Source organism: Panicum hallii, chromosome 1, assembly GCF_002211085.1.
Source record: "Panicum hallii strain FIL2 chromosome 1, PHallii_v3.1, whole genome shotgun sequence".
NCBI lineage: Eukaryota > Viridiplantae > Streptophyta > Magnoliopsida > Poales > Poaceae > Panicum > Panicum hallii.
This window is the reverse complement of record NC_038042.1, coordinates 40085479-40097668: the sequence shown is the minus strand read 5'-3', so window position 1 is coordinate 40097668 and position 12190 is coordinate 40085479.

The following is a 12190-nucleotide window of genomic DNA, read 5'->3' as shown; positions in this document are numbered from 1 at the left end:
AATGACAAGATTGGACAATTGGAGGCTACGCAGATTGCCACCAACACCAAGCTTACGGGCCTGGAGACAGCGGTCGGCAATATTGACAAGAGTCTCGCTGCTCTTTTGCGGCGTTTTGATGAGCTCCATGCGAAGACCAACGAACAGCGTGATGATTGGGCGGATGAATATATTGCTGATACTGAACAGGATGAACAAGACGCTCGCCATCGCCGCCGGCTACGCACTAATCGTAGAGGTATGGGTGGTTTTCGCCACCGTGAGGTACGCAACAATGATGATGCTTTCAGCAAGATTAAATTTAAGATACCTCCTTTTGATGGTACATATGACCCTGATGCATACATTACTTGGGAAATTGCTGTTGATCAAAAGTTTGCATGCCATGATTTTCCTGAGAATGCACGTGTTAGGGCTGCTACTAGTGAGTTCACTGATTTTGCTTCTGTTTGGTGGATAGAACATGGCAAGAAAATGCTGATGACATGCCACAAACTTGGGATGCTTTGAAACGGGTCATGCGGGCTAGATTCGTTCCTTCTTACTATGCACGTGATCTGTTACATAAGTTACAACAATTGAGGCAGGGCACTAGAACTGTAGAAGAATATTATCAGGAATTGCAAATGGGAATGCTACGTTGTAATTTAGTGGAGGGTGAGGAACCTGCTATGGCTAGATTTTTGGGCGGGTTAAATAGAGAAATTCAGGAATTTTGCGTATAAAGATTATACTAACGTAACCCGTTTGTTCCATCTTGCTTGTAAAGCTGAAAGGGAGGTACAGGGACGACGTGCTAGTGCTAGGTCTAATGTTTCTGCAGGTAAATCTACATCATGGCAGCCACGCACGACTACTTCTATGAGCGGACGTGCACCTCTACCAGCTCCTCACCGAGTCGTACAGCAGCGTCTTCTCCATCCAGCGACAAGCCACGCGCTCCTCCCATCACTTCAGCAACCAAGGCTGTCCAGAAACCAGCCGCTAGTGCTTCCTCGGTTGCATCCACGGGTAGAACAAGGGATGTCCAGTGTCATCGGTGCAAGGGCTTTGGGCACGTGCAGCGTGACTGTCCTACCAAGCGCGTTTTGGTGGTCAAAGATGATGGTGCGTATTCCCTGCTAGTGATTTTGATGACGATACACTTCGTTGTTTGTTGCTGACCATGCAGGTAATGAGGGACCACCAGACGAACATATTGATGCAGGGGCAGCGAACACTACGAGAGTCTCATTGTGCAGCGTGTGCTTAGTGCACAAATGGAGAAGGCGGAGCAAAATCAGCGACACACGCTGTTTCAAACTAAGTGTGTCATTAAAGGGGTTCTTGTCGTATGATTATTGATGGAGGTAGTTGCAACAATTTGGCTAGCAGCGAACTGGTGGAGAAGCTTGCACTCAGCACCAAACCACACCCACACCCGTATCACATTCAATGGCTAAACAACAGTGGTAAGGCTAAGGTAACGAGGCTGGTGCGCATTAATTTTGCAATCGGAGCATATCATGATGTTGTTGAGTGCGATGTTGTGCCTATGCAAGCTTGCCATATTCTGCTCGGTAGGCCTTGGCAATTTGATACGGATTGTGTGCATTATGGTAGATCAAATCAGTTTTCGCTCTTGCACCATGATAAGAAAATTGTGTTGCTTCCTATGTCTCCTGAAGCTATTGTGCGTGATGATACTGCTAGAGCTGCCAAAGCTAAAAGTGAGACTAATAAAATTGTCAAGTCGGTTGCTAATAAGCAAGATGAGATACGCTTGAAAGGGACTTGCTTGCTTGCTACTAAATCTGATATTAATGACTTGATTGCTACCACTTCTGTTGCCTATGCTTTGGTGTGCAAAGATACTTTGATTTCCATTCATGATATGCAGCACTCTTTGCCCCTGCTGTCGCTAACGTTTTGCAGGAGTATTCTGATGTGTTTCCAAGTGAAATACCAGCGGGGCTGCCACCAATACGAGGGATTGAGCACCAAATTGATCTGATTCCAGGTGCATCGCTGCCCAATCGTGCGCCGTACAGGACCAATCCGGAAGAAACGAAAGAGATTCAGCGACAAGTGCAAGAACTACTCGACAAAGGTTATGTACGTGAGTCCCTTAGTCCTTGTGCTCTTCCGGTTATTTTAGTCCCCAAGAAAGATGGAACGTGGCGTATGTGTGTCGATTGTAGAGCTATTAACAATATCACAATTCGATACCGACATCCTATTCCATGTTTGGATGATATGCTTGATGAATTGAGTGGTGCTGTTGTGTTTACCAAAGTTGATTTGCGTAGTGGGTACCACCAGATTCGCATGAAATTGGGAGATGAATGGAAAACTGCTTTCAAAACTAAGTTCGGGTTATATGAGTGGTTAGTCATGCCTTTTGGGTTAACTAATGCACCTAGCACCTTCATGCGATTAATGAACGAGGTTCTGCGTGCTTTCATTGGCAAATTTGTTGTGGTCTACTTTGATGATATATTGATTTACAGCAAATCTATGGAGGCACATCTTGATCATCTACGTGCTGTTTTTACTGCTTTACGTGATGCACGTTTATTTGGTAACCTTGAGAAGTGCGTCTTTTGCACAGATCGAGTATCTTTTCTTGGCTATGTTGTCACTCCACAGGGAATTGAAGTTGATCAAGCTAAGGTGGAAGCTATTCAGGGATGGCCTGTACCAAAGACCATCACACAGGTGCGGAGTTTTCTAGGACTTGCTGGGTTCTATCGTCGCTTCGTGAAGGATTTCAGCACCATTGCGGCACCGTTGAATGCGCTTACGAAGAAGGGGGTGCCCTTTTCTTGGGGCACCACACAAGAGAATGCGTTCACCATGTTGAAAGATAAGTTGACACATGCACCTCTCCTCCAACTTCCTGATTTTAATAAGACCTTTGAGCTTGAATGTGATGCTAGTGGAATTGGTTTGGGTGGTGTTTTGTTACAAGATGGTAAACCTGTTGCATATTTTAGTGAGAAATTGAGCGGACCTATTCTGAATTATTCTACTTATGACAAGGAATTGTATGCTCTTGTGCGCACATTAGAAACATGGCAGCATTATTTGTGGCCCAAAGAGTTTGTTATCCATTCTGATCATGAATCTTTGAAACATATTCGTAGTCAAGGAAAACTGAACCGTAGACATGCTAAGTGGGTTGAATTTATTGAATCTTTTCCTTATGTCATCAAACACAAGAAAGGGAAAGAGAATATCATTGCTGATGCTTTGTCTAGGCGATATACTTTGTTGACACAACTTGATTGCAAGATTTTTGGTTTGGACACAATTAAAACACAATATGTGAATGATGCTGATTTTAAGGATGTTTTGCTGCATTGTAAGGATGGAAAAGCATGGAACAAATTCATCGTCAATGATGGGTTTGTGTTTCGAGCTAACAAGCTATGCATTCCAGCTAGCTCCGTTCGTTTGTTGTTGTTACAGGAAGCGCATGGTGGTGGCTTGATGGGGCATTTTGGAGCAAAGAAGACAGAGGATGTACTTGCTGGTCATTTCTTTTGGCCAAAAATGAGAAGAGATGTGGAGCGATTTGTAGCACGCTGCACTACGTGTCAGAAAGCTAAGTCCCGTTTAAATCCGCATGGTTTGTATATGCCTTTACCAGTTCCTAGTGCTCCTTGGGAGGATATTTCTATGGATTTCGTGTTGGGATTGCCTAGAACTAGGAAGGGACGTGATAGCATTTTTGTGGTTGTGGATAGATTTTCCAAGATGGCACACTTTATTCCATGTCATAAAACTGATGATGCTACACATGTTGCTGATTTATTCTTTCGAGAAATTGTTCGTTTGCATGGTGTGCCAAACACAATTGTTTCTGATCGTGATGCCAAATTTCTTAGCCACTTTTGGAGAACTTTATGGGCACAATTGGGAACTAAGCTTCTATTTTCTACCACTTGTCATCCCCAAACTGATGGTCAAACTGAAGTGGTTAATCGAACCTTGTCTACCATGTTAAGGGCTGTTTTAAAGAAGAATATTAAGTTGTGGGAAGAATGTTTGCCTCATGTTGAGTTTGCTTATAATCGTTCCATGCATTCTACTACGAAGATGTGCCCTTTTGAGATTGTTTATGGCTTGATTCCTCGTGCTCCTATTGATTTAATGCCTTTGCCCACTTCTGAAAAATTGAACTTTGATGCTAAGCAACGTGCTGAACTGATGTTAAAACTGCATGAAACAACTAAAGAAAACATTGAGCGCATGAATTCTAAGTATAAGCTTGCTGGTGATAAAGGTAGAAAGCAATTGATTTTTGAACCTGGTGAATTGGTTTGGTTGCACTTGAGAAAGGATAGGTTTCCTACTTTGTGAAAATCTAAGTTGATGCCTCGGACTGATGGACCGTTTAAAGTGCTAGAACGAATTAATGATAATGCGTATAAGCTAGACCTGCCTGTGGATTTCGGGGTTAGTCCCACATTTAACATTGCAGATTTGAAGCCATATTTGGGAGAGGATGATGAGCTTGAGTCGAGGACGACTCAAATGCAAGAAGGGGAGGATGATGAGGACATCGCCACTAACGATACATCCACACCTACACCAGTATCTACTTCAACAACACCTCTTGGTCCTATTACTCGCGCCCGTGCTCGTCGGCTTACCCATCAAGTAAGTTCACTCTTAAGCTCAGGTTTATCATATTTAGAGAATGGAGACACGTGCACTCTTGTTTTACTCAGGAACCATGGATTGGATCAAAAGGGAAGAGGCATCGCGCAGGCTGGATTCGGACTGCAGGATAGACATGACTTGTAACAGACGCCACAACTTCATCCGGACTCCGTTTTGGTCGGTCAAGTACTTTCTGGAAAGCTTATCAAATCTACTTTCCAACGGATCTGGAATCACCTCAATATCTATTCGGAATCAACCGCAATCCTAGATTTACTACAGAGTCCTTTTCAGCCACGGTGCTGCGTCACCCTAATTTGGCCCAACGGGCCGTGTATCAAGTAGAGTCCAAGACGGATGAGTCCTAGGGTTGGAATACGACCCTAGCACCCTTGTGGTCGTTCTCCCACTTCTTTATAACCTTTAGCCGCCGTCAAGAACACGCGGGTTTTGTTAGATGCAAGTTTAGCTTTTGCTACTTCCTTGTAGACGCGCGTGCTGATCCAGCCGCCCGTCCACTTGTTTTCGGAACCCCTCCATAATTGAGATTCGGTTTGAGACCTTCAATTACATCTCGTAATTTTCAGTACTTGTTCTACTTGTTCTTGCTAGTTCTTCGATTGCTTGCAGGACAAGTGCCCTAGTGGCCGGGTGTCGCGCTCCACAAGATCGCGGCAACCAAAGGAGGTGGTGTATCGGTTGCTAAGGCGCAGCATCCTTGGAAGGCTGTAGTCGGGCCGTGAACGTCGTCTCCTCTATCAATCGAGTTATTCCACGCCTCTCATCGAAAGATCAGGAACAAACCCTAACGGGTTCACATCAAGACCAATATCCTGCAAATGGGTATATAAGATAAAGACTCGCTCTGATGGCTCAATTGAGAGGTATAAAGCTTGACTTGTTGCTCGGGGATTCTCTCAACAGTATGGACTGGATTATGAAGAAATATTTAGTCCGCTTGCCAAGATTACAACTGTCCAAGTATTACTTGCACTGGCAGCAACTAAATCATGGAGATTATGGCAGTTGGATGTCAAGAATGCATTCCTACATGGAAAACTTGACAAAGAGATATATATGGAGCAACCAAGAGGCTTTGAGAGTAAGATACATCCAGAATATGTTTGCAAATTGAAAAAGGCACTCTATGGTCTTAAACAAGCCCCAAGAGCATGGTATGGAAAGATCGGTGAGTTCCTTATTCAAAATGATTTTAAGGTTGCTCCATCGGATTCTAGTTTGTTTAGTTCTTATTTATGTTGATGACTTAATTATCACGGGAGACAATGTTGAAGAGATACAAAGGATTAGAAATTATCTCTCCATCCGATTTCAAATGAAGGAGCTTGGAGATTTAAATCATTTCCTTGGATTGGAGGTGGAGCATACAAAAGAGGGAATATTCTTAGGTCAACAAAAATATACCAAATATATTCTTGAAAGGTATGGCATGCTTGACTGCAAACCTATCTCTACTCCTATGGATCCTAATGTGAAGTTCAAAGTGGATGATGATAAGAACTTGGAGGATGTGACCATGTATCAAAAAATGGTTGGAAGTCTCATATATCTTACACTAACCCATCCTGATATTGCTTACTCCGTTGGTGTGGTTAGTCGATATATGAGCAATCCAAAGAAATCTCATCTTGATGCAGTCAAGCATATTTTAAGGTATGTGAAGGGTACCATCAATTTTGATATTCTATATAAGAAGATAAAAGACTGTCAGTTGGTTGGCTATTGTGACGCTGATTATGCCAGAGACTATGATACACGAAGATCAACAACTGGGTATTCCTTCAGTCTTGGATCCGGGATTATATCTTGGTGTAGCAAGAGACAACCTACTGTGGCATTATCAAGCACCGAAGCAAAATACCGATCAGCAACAATGGTAGCACAAGAGAGCACTTGGCTTAAACAATTGATGAAGGATCGACATCAGCCAACCGAGTACCAAGTAAGGATTTTCTGCGATAACTTATCTTCTATCCGATTGGCTGAAAATCCAGTTTTTCATGCAAGGACCAAACATATAGAAGTTCATTACCATTATATAAGAGAAAAGATTCTTGAGGATGAAATTGAGATGCTGCCTATCAAGACTGAAGAGCAAAATGCCGATATCTTCACCAAAAGCCTTCATAGGGGTTCTCATATATTTCGGGAGGCGCTTGGCATGGTCGACAAAGCAACTATTGTGAGAAGATTGCCTTGAGGGGGAGTACTGAAAGAAAGCAAGTCAATCTTCTAGAATACTCTTGACCATGCAAGAAAGAAGATATTTTGAAGGTGAAGATATTACCATGGATATAAATATTTATGGAAAGTTCTAGAGTCACTTGTCTTATATGGCAAGTGAAAAAAATATCTAGGAATATTCTAGAATATCTTTTGTTGTATGGTAAAGTAGAAAATATCTAGTAAGGTTCTAGAGTAGGGGACACATGTCATCACCATATGTGTCGCCATGGTCTATATATATGAGAACCCTCTCTCTCCCTCCCCTAGTAACCTAAGAGGCAACAACACATACAAGCCACAAGCATTAGAGAGAGTTGGGGTTGTAGTGATAGGTGAGTGTGTGAATGAGTGCTAGGATAGCCACTTAAGAAGTGTTCACACTCTCGTGTAATATTGTTGTTCATGTAATAAAGTGTTGTTCAAAAGAGTTAGTCTCCCAATCTGCTTCTATAGTTTCTAACTACTTAGTGCGTGGATTGTGATCTATCGAAGGTTGGCTTTGCCCCCAGGATCACAACGGTCCAAGCTTCATCTGAAGGTTGGCTCTGCCACCCGGGAGCTAGAAGGTCAGCCCTGCAGCCAAAAAGGACCAAAAGGCACTAAGTAATTAGAAACTATAAAGCTGTCCACTACAGAGTGAGTGGGTGTTCCTTGGTATAGGTCCACCTTCAAGTGGGTGATTAGGGCCACCTCCGTTTCCAACATTTCCTCATCAGAAAGTTTTTCACTAATGATGACGGGAGTTTCCGTGTCGCCATCCAAGAAAGTATAGCGAAGGCTAGAAGGAAGGGGTTACAGCTCGATTGGTGGATGTGTTGGCCGTTCATGCGTAGGTAACTCAAGATTTTCTCCTAGATCATCCTCCTCATGGATGATGGGTTCAGCATCAGTTTCTATGGATGTCTCAAGAGTTTCAATGGGAAAGATGGCTAACACTTCCTCAACTGGCTCTTCTTGGGGGATGGGCTCTATGGCAGACCACTCGAATTAATCCGGCTTTAGCGCACTAACCATCATCATAGAGGCAATTCAGGCTAACACGCACTTAAAACGGAGTAAAACAACAGTCTATCGGGTAACATCCCGATGCAACCACTGTAATTTTGATCAAAACAATGCATACATACAACCCACACGAAGGTAAGCCCAGAGATTACAACAATCCACAAATTTTATATCATAGAGTTCAACATTAATTATTATTACAAACCAAGTTTGAATTCATGCATAAACAAGTACTTTTAGAGTTTAATAGTGCAGTGGAAAACTAACAACCATGTCCTCAAAGGTCTTACCTGAAAACAAAGCCACAAGCAAGGCTGAGTATACTAATAATCAGCAAGACTTACCCGACTGGTGGTATATACTTAGCCGACTCCTAAACATGTAAGGCTTTTGGCTAAGGGTAGTTTTTGCCAAAAGACATCTAAGAATAAGTCCTTGCTTTCAGGTTTCAGCATCAAGTTCTAGTAGATTAACCATTCTAGGTAAGCAACTATCCAATTCACACATGGTGGAGAAATAATTAACTGAGCATCCAACCAGATTAATCATCATCATTGTTCCTCTTCTTACTCTATGTGGTAAAAGGGTTAAGCAGTCTCAATGGCCGCGAGAAACGGTTGATTCGAATCAAATTTCTTAACCTTACAAGGGAAACCTAAACACACGTCACGTGGTTACTCACAGAGTCACACGTGCAACTTTTCCCCTTTCTTCCCGGGTTGTGGATCAGGGCCACCCCATTCGAGTATAGAGGTCCATGAACCACGGTATGGCGCCGGGCCATGGCTGCTCTTGCACTCACCATGTGCCCATGGGAATGAAGTCAAGAGGGTGAGGATATTGTCCACTCACCGGTTTGATCAGGTACTTAAGCTTACCGATTACCATATTCTCGGCATGTGGTTAGTACGTTGAAAAACTTAACCACCACTACCACACACCGCGACCTTAGCATTTTTGCTAAACAGATGGGGCCTCAATCATCAACAAGAATATCGCAACATAGCCCCATCCGTAGACCTTATGATTCCAACATAAGTAAAACAAGCAACTCCTATATCTTGCGAGTGATAGGAAATAACTCGACTTTTACCGGAGTCCTATTAGCATGGCAATCTAGCGACCGACACAGACTAGTGTTCATATCATAGGTACTAGGATCATGCAACTAGGGTTTCAATCAACTCTTACAAACTTAATGCACAATACCATATATAAACAAAAGTTGCATAAGTTTAAAAGTAGGGTGATGCTCTGGCCTTGCCTTCCTGAGCAAAAATAGTCATGGGTGCTTCTGAACTTTGGTTTGGGTCTTCAGCAACTTCAGTTAGATTAACTTGAGCTTCGCGCTACTAACTCTCAGACTCTAGCACTAGCTTGTAGGTCCCGTCGGCAAGAGTCGTTGATTCTATATGAATGCATATGTATGAGTGGTTTTAATGGTGCAAGATAAATAACTATTTCACTGTAAAGTTGTAATTCAACAAAAATCAAGTTAAGTTGTAAAGCACTTCATTTTCTTTTCTTTGTGCAGTCATTTATCGAGTACTTATCTGGATTAACTAACTTCATTAAGTGAGTGAGTGGTTTTGCCATTTCATAAACAGCCATTATCAAAACTAAGCGTGGATTAAACAAAACTACTGGTAGAGACAGTTGCTGGGGTTAAGATTTTTATGCAGAGCACATTAATTAAGTACAAAGTTATTGTAAATTTCTAGTCATTTTTCTTCAGCAGATTAATCATGAAAAATACATTAAACAACTACTGCTAGGATCAAGATCTATTTATACAGATCAAACCATGCAAGAATTGGTGCTCAATATTTTATTGAGTACTCAGAAACTTATGATGAGTCTATTGTAAATTTTTCAGGTTTTAGTATGCAAGATTCAAAGTATAGAAAATAAGTCAAGATACATCTATATTAATCAAGATTTTTTTCTACAAGTAGTTCCACAAAGTTTCTGTGTCTCAAACATTTCCAACATGACAAACTACTCAAAGGTCTCTGGTTAAAATTTCTTATTTTTCTAAGCACCAAAACATATGAGCAAGTTAGACATAAGTAAAAAGTTCCAAACTTTGTCCATAGCATTTATGCGTCAAGGTTACTCTACTGTAAAAGTTTCAACCTTAAAATATCAATAGAACAGCATGAACAAATAACTCTAGCAAAATAGCACATCAAACAAGCTCCCACCAAAACTACTCGTAGAGATATGTTCTGGCCTTGAAATTTTTACACAAGTCTTAACAAGCGGAGACTAGCTTACAGTCTATAAAACATTCACAGTACTATCCTAGATCAAGAGATACATTTATGGGCTATTTAAAACAAGATTAATTTTAGATCAAGTTTTAATTTGTAACTAGTCATCCATCTTTGGAAAAATAGTCAGGTTCATCAAGAGGGTCACAACAAATTTTAGTTTGCATTTTTCTATTTTTTCTATGATTTTACATTGATTTTACAAGTGACAGCCTCTTGAAAGCAAAAGTACTTGAGGTCTCGTAGATAGGTCTTTGGATCTAGCAGAAAAGACCCTAAAAAGAACTTGGCGATTTCAATATAGTCCCTAGGCGGGGCTGCCATGGTTGGCGGTCAAATCCCGGTGAGGAAATTAGTCGGCAGCGAGGGGAAAGGGGTGTGGGAGCACGAGGAGGTCGAGGGAAACATGTAGGTGTGCTCAGTTGGGCTAGGGTGGCTGGAGTTGGGCTGTCGGCGGTGAGCAGGAGCTCTAGCGGGATCCGGGTGGTGGGCGGCGGTGGTCTGGCAAGGGAGGGCGGCGTGGGGAAGTTCGGGACAAACAGCAGGTCGAGGGCGACCCATTTAGAGCCTCGGTTTGGACAGAGGAGGAGCGGAAAGTGGGGCTCGATGGCGAGGTCGAGTGGTGGCGCTAATGGTGGGGCGGTGGTGGTACTCGGGTGCGCGTGAGCAGGGGCTCGGTGCAGACCTTTTATAGGCACATAGGGAAGGGGAGGTGGAGCTGGGTGCGACAGAATGGAGGGAGGCGCAGCCGGGACAAGGCCGCGGCAAGGGCGCGGCGTCGCCGGCACGTCGTTGCTCAGCCGTCGGGAATCGACGGTCGCGTGGCGCGTGTGAGCTGGTAGAGGCAGGATACGGAGCAGGGCAAATCACCGGTAGCAGGCCCGCTCAGTGGCTGGTCGGGGCCCGTTGGGGGTCGCACGTTGGCGCGGCTTGCCGGCTCAGGGATGCCTTGCCACGTGGCGGTGCTTCTCTGTCGGCCGGAGCAGAGTAGGGGAGGGGAGAGAAGAGAGAGGGAGGAAGAGAAGGGTTGGGATTCAAATTAAATTTTCTCAAAATTTTGAACAGAAACTTGAAAAACTCTAAGCACAAAAGTTGTAGGGAATTTGAAAATCTACAACTTTTATTTTAGCCCAAAGTTCATTTGAGCCACGGTTTCAAAGTTATTTTAAATTCAAGACTACTAGGATTTGAATTACTGGTCATTTCTTGTGTTAAATATTTGAATTTCCAAATGGTGTTTGAAGTACACTTTGTAAGGTACTAAAATATGAGTGTGCGTTCATGCTACATTTTTCAAGAAAAGTGGAGCATGAAAAGGTTATAAACACAAAAGGAACAAATCTCACGGACACACATACATACACATGCACATACACATTCGTACACATGCATATGCACACACATAATTAGATGTATTGTTTCAATGATTCTAGGTTATTATGCATGATGCTATGTTTAGATTTTCTTGCTTAAGGTTCTAAACACCTAGGGTGTTACAGCCTTTCCCCCATAAAAAGAATCTCGTCCCGAGATTCGGATAAGTACTCCTAGTGTGGAAGTGCGTGTACCTTTGGGTGAGTTTAGAAAACCGCGGAAATTTTGATTTAGCTAGCTTTCAGTTTCCCATGTGGCTTCCTCTTCGGTGTGATGGCTCCATTGGATTTTATACATTTTAACCACTTTTCTTCTAGTGATCCTTTCCTTTTGATCAAGAACCTTGATAGGATATTCAACATAAGAGAGGTCCGGTTCTACCAATATTTCCTTTTGTTCAACAATTTCGGTCAGAACTCGTATACACTTCTTGAGTTGAGAGACATTAAAGATATCATGGATGGCTACAAGCAGAGGGGGTAGTCGCACTCTATAGGCCATGGGTCCGCAAATTTTGGTGATTTCATAAGGACCAGCATATCGGGGAGCTAACTTCCCTCTTACTCCAAACCTTTGCACACCCTTGGTTGGTGAAACCCGAAGGTAGACATGATCACCAAATTCAAATTGCAAAGGCTTTCTCC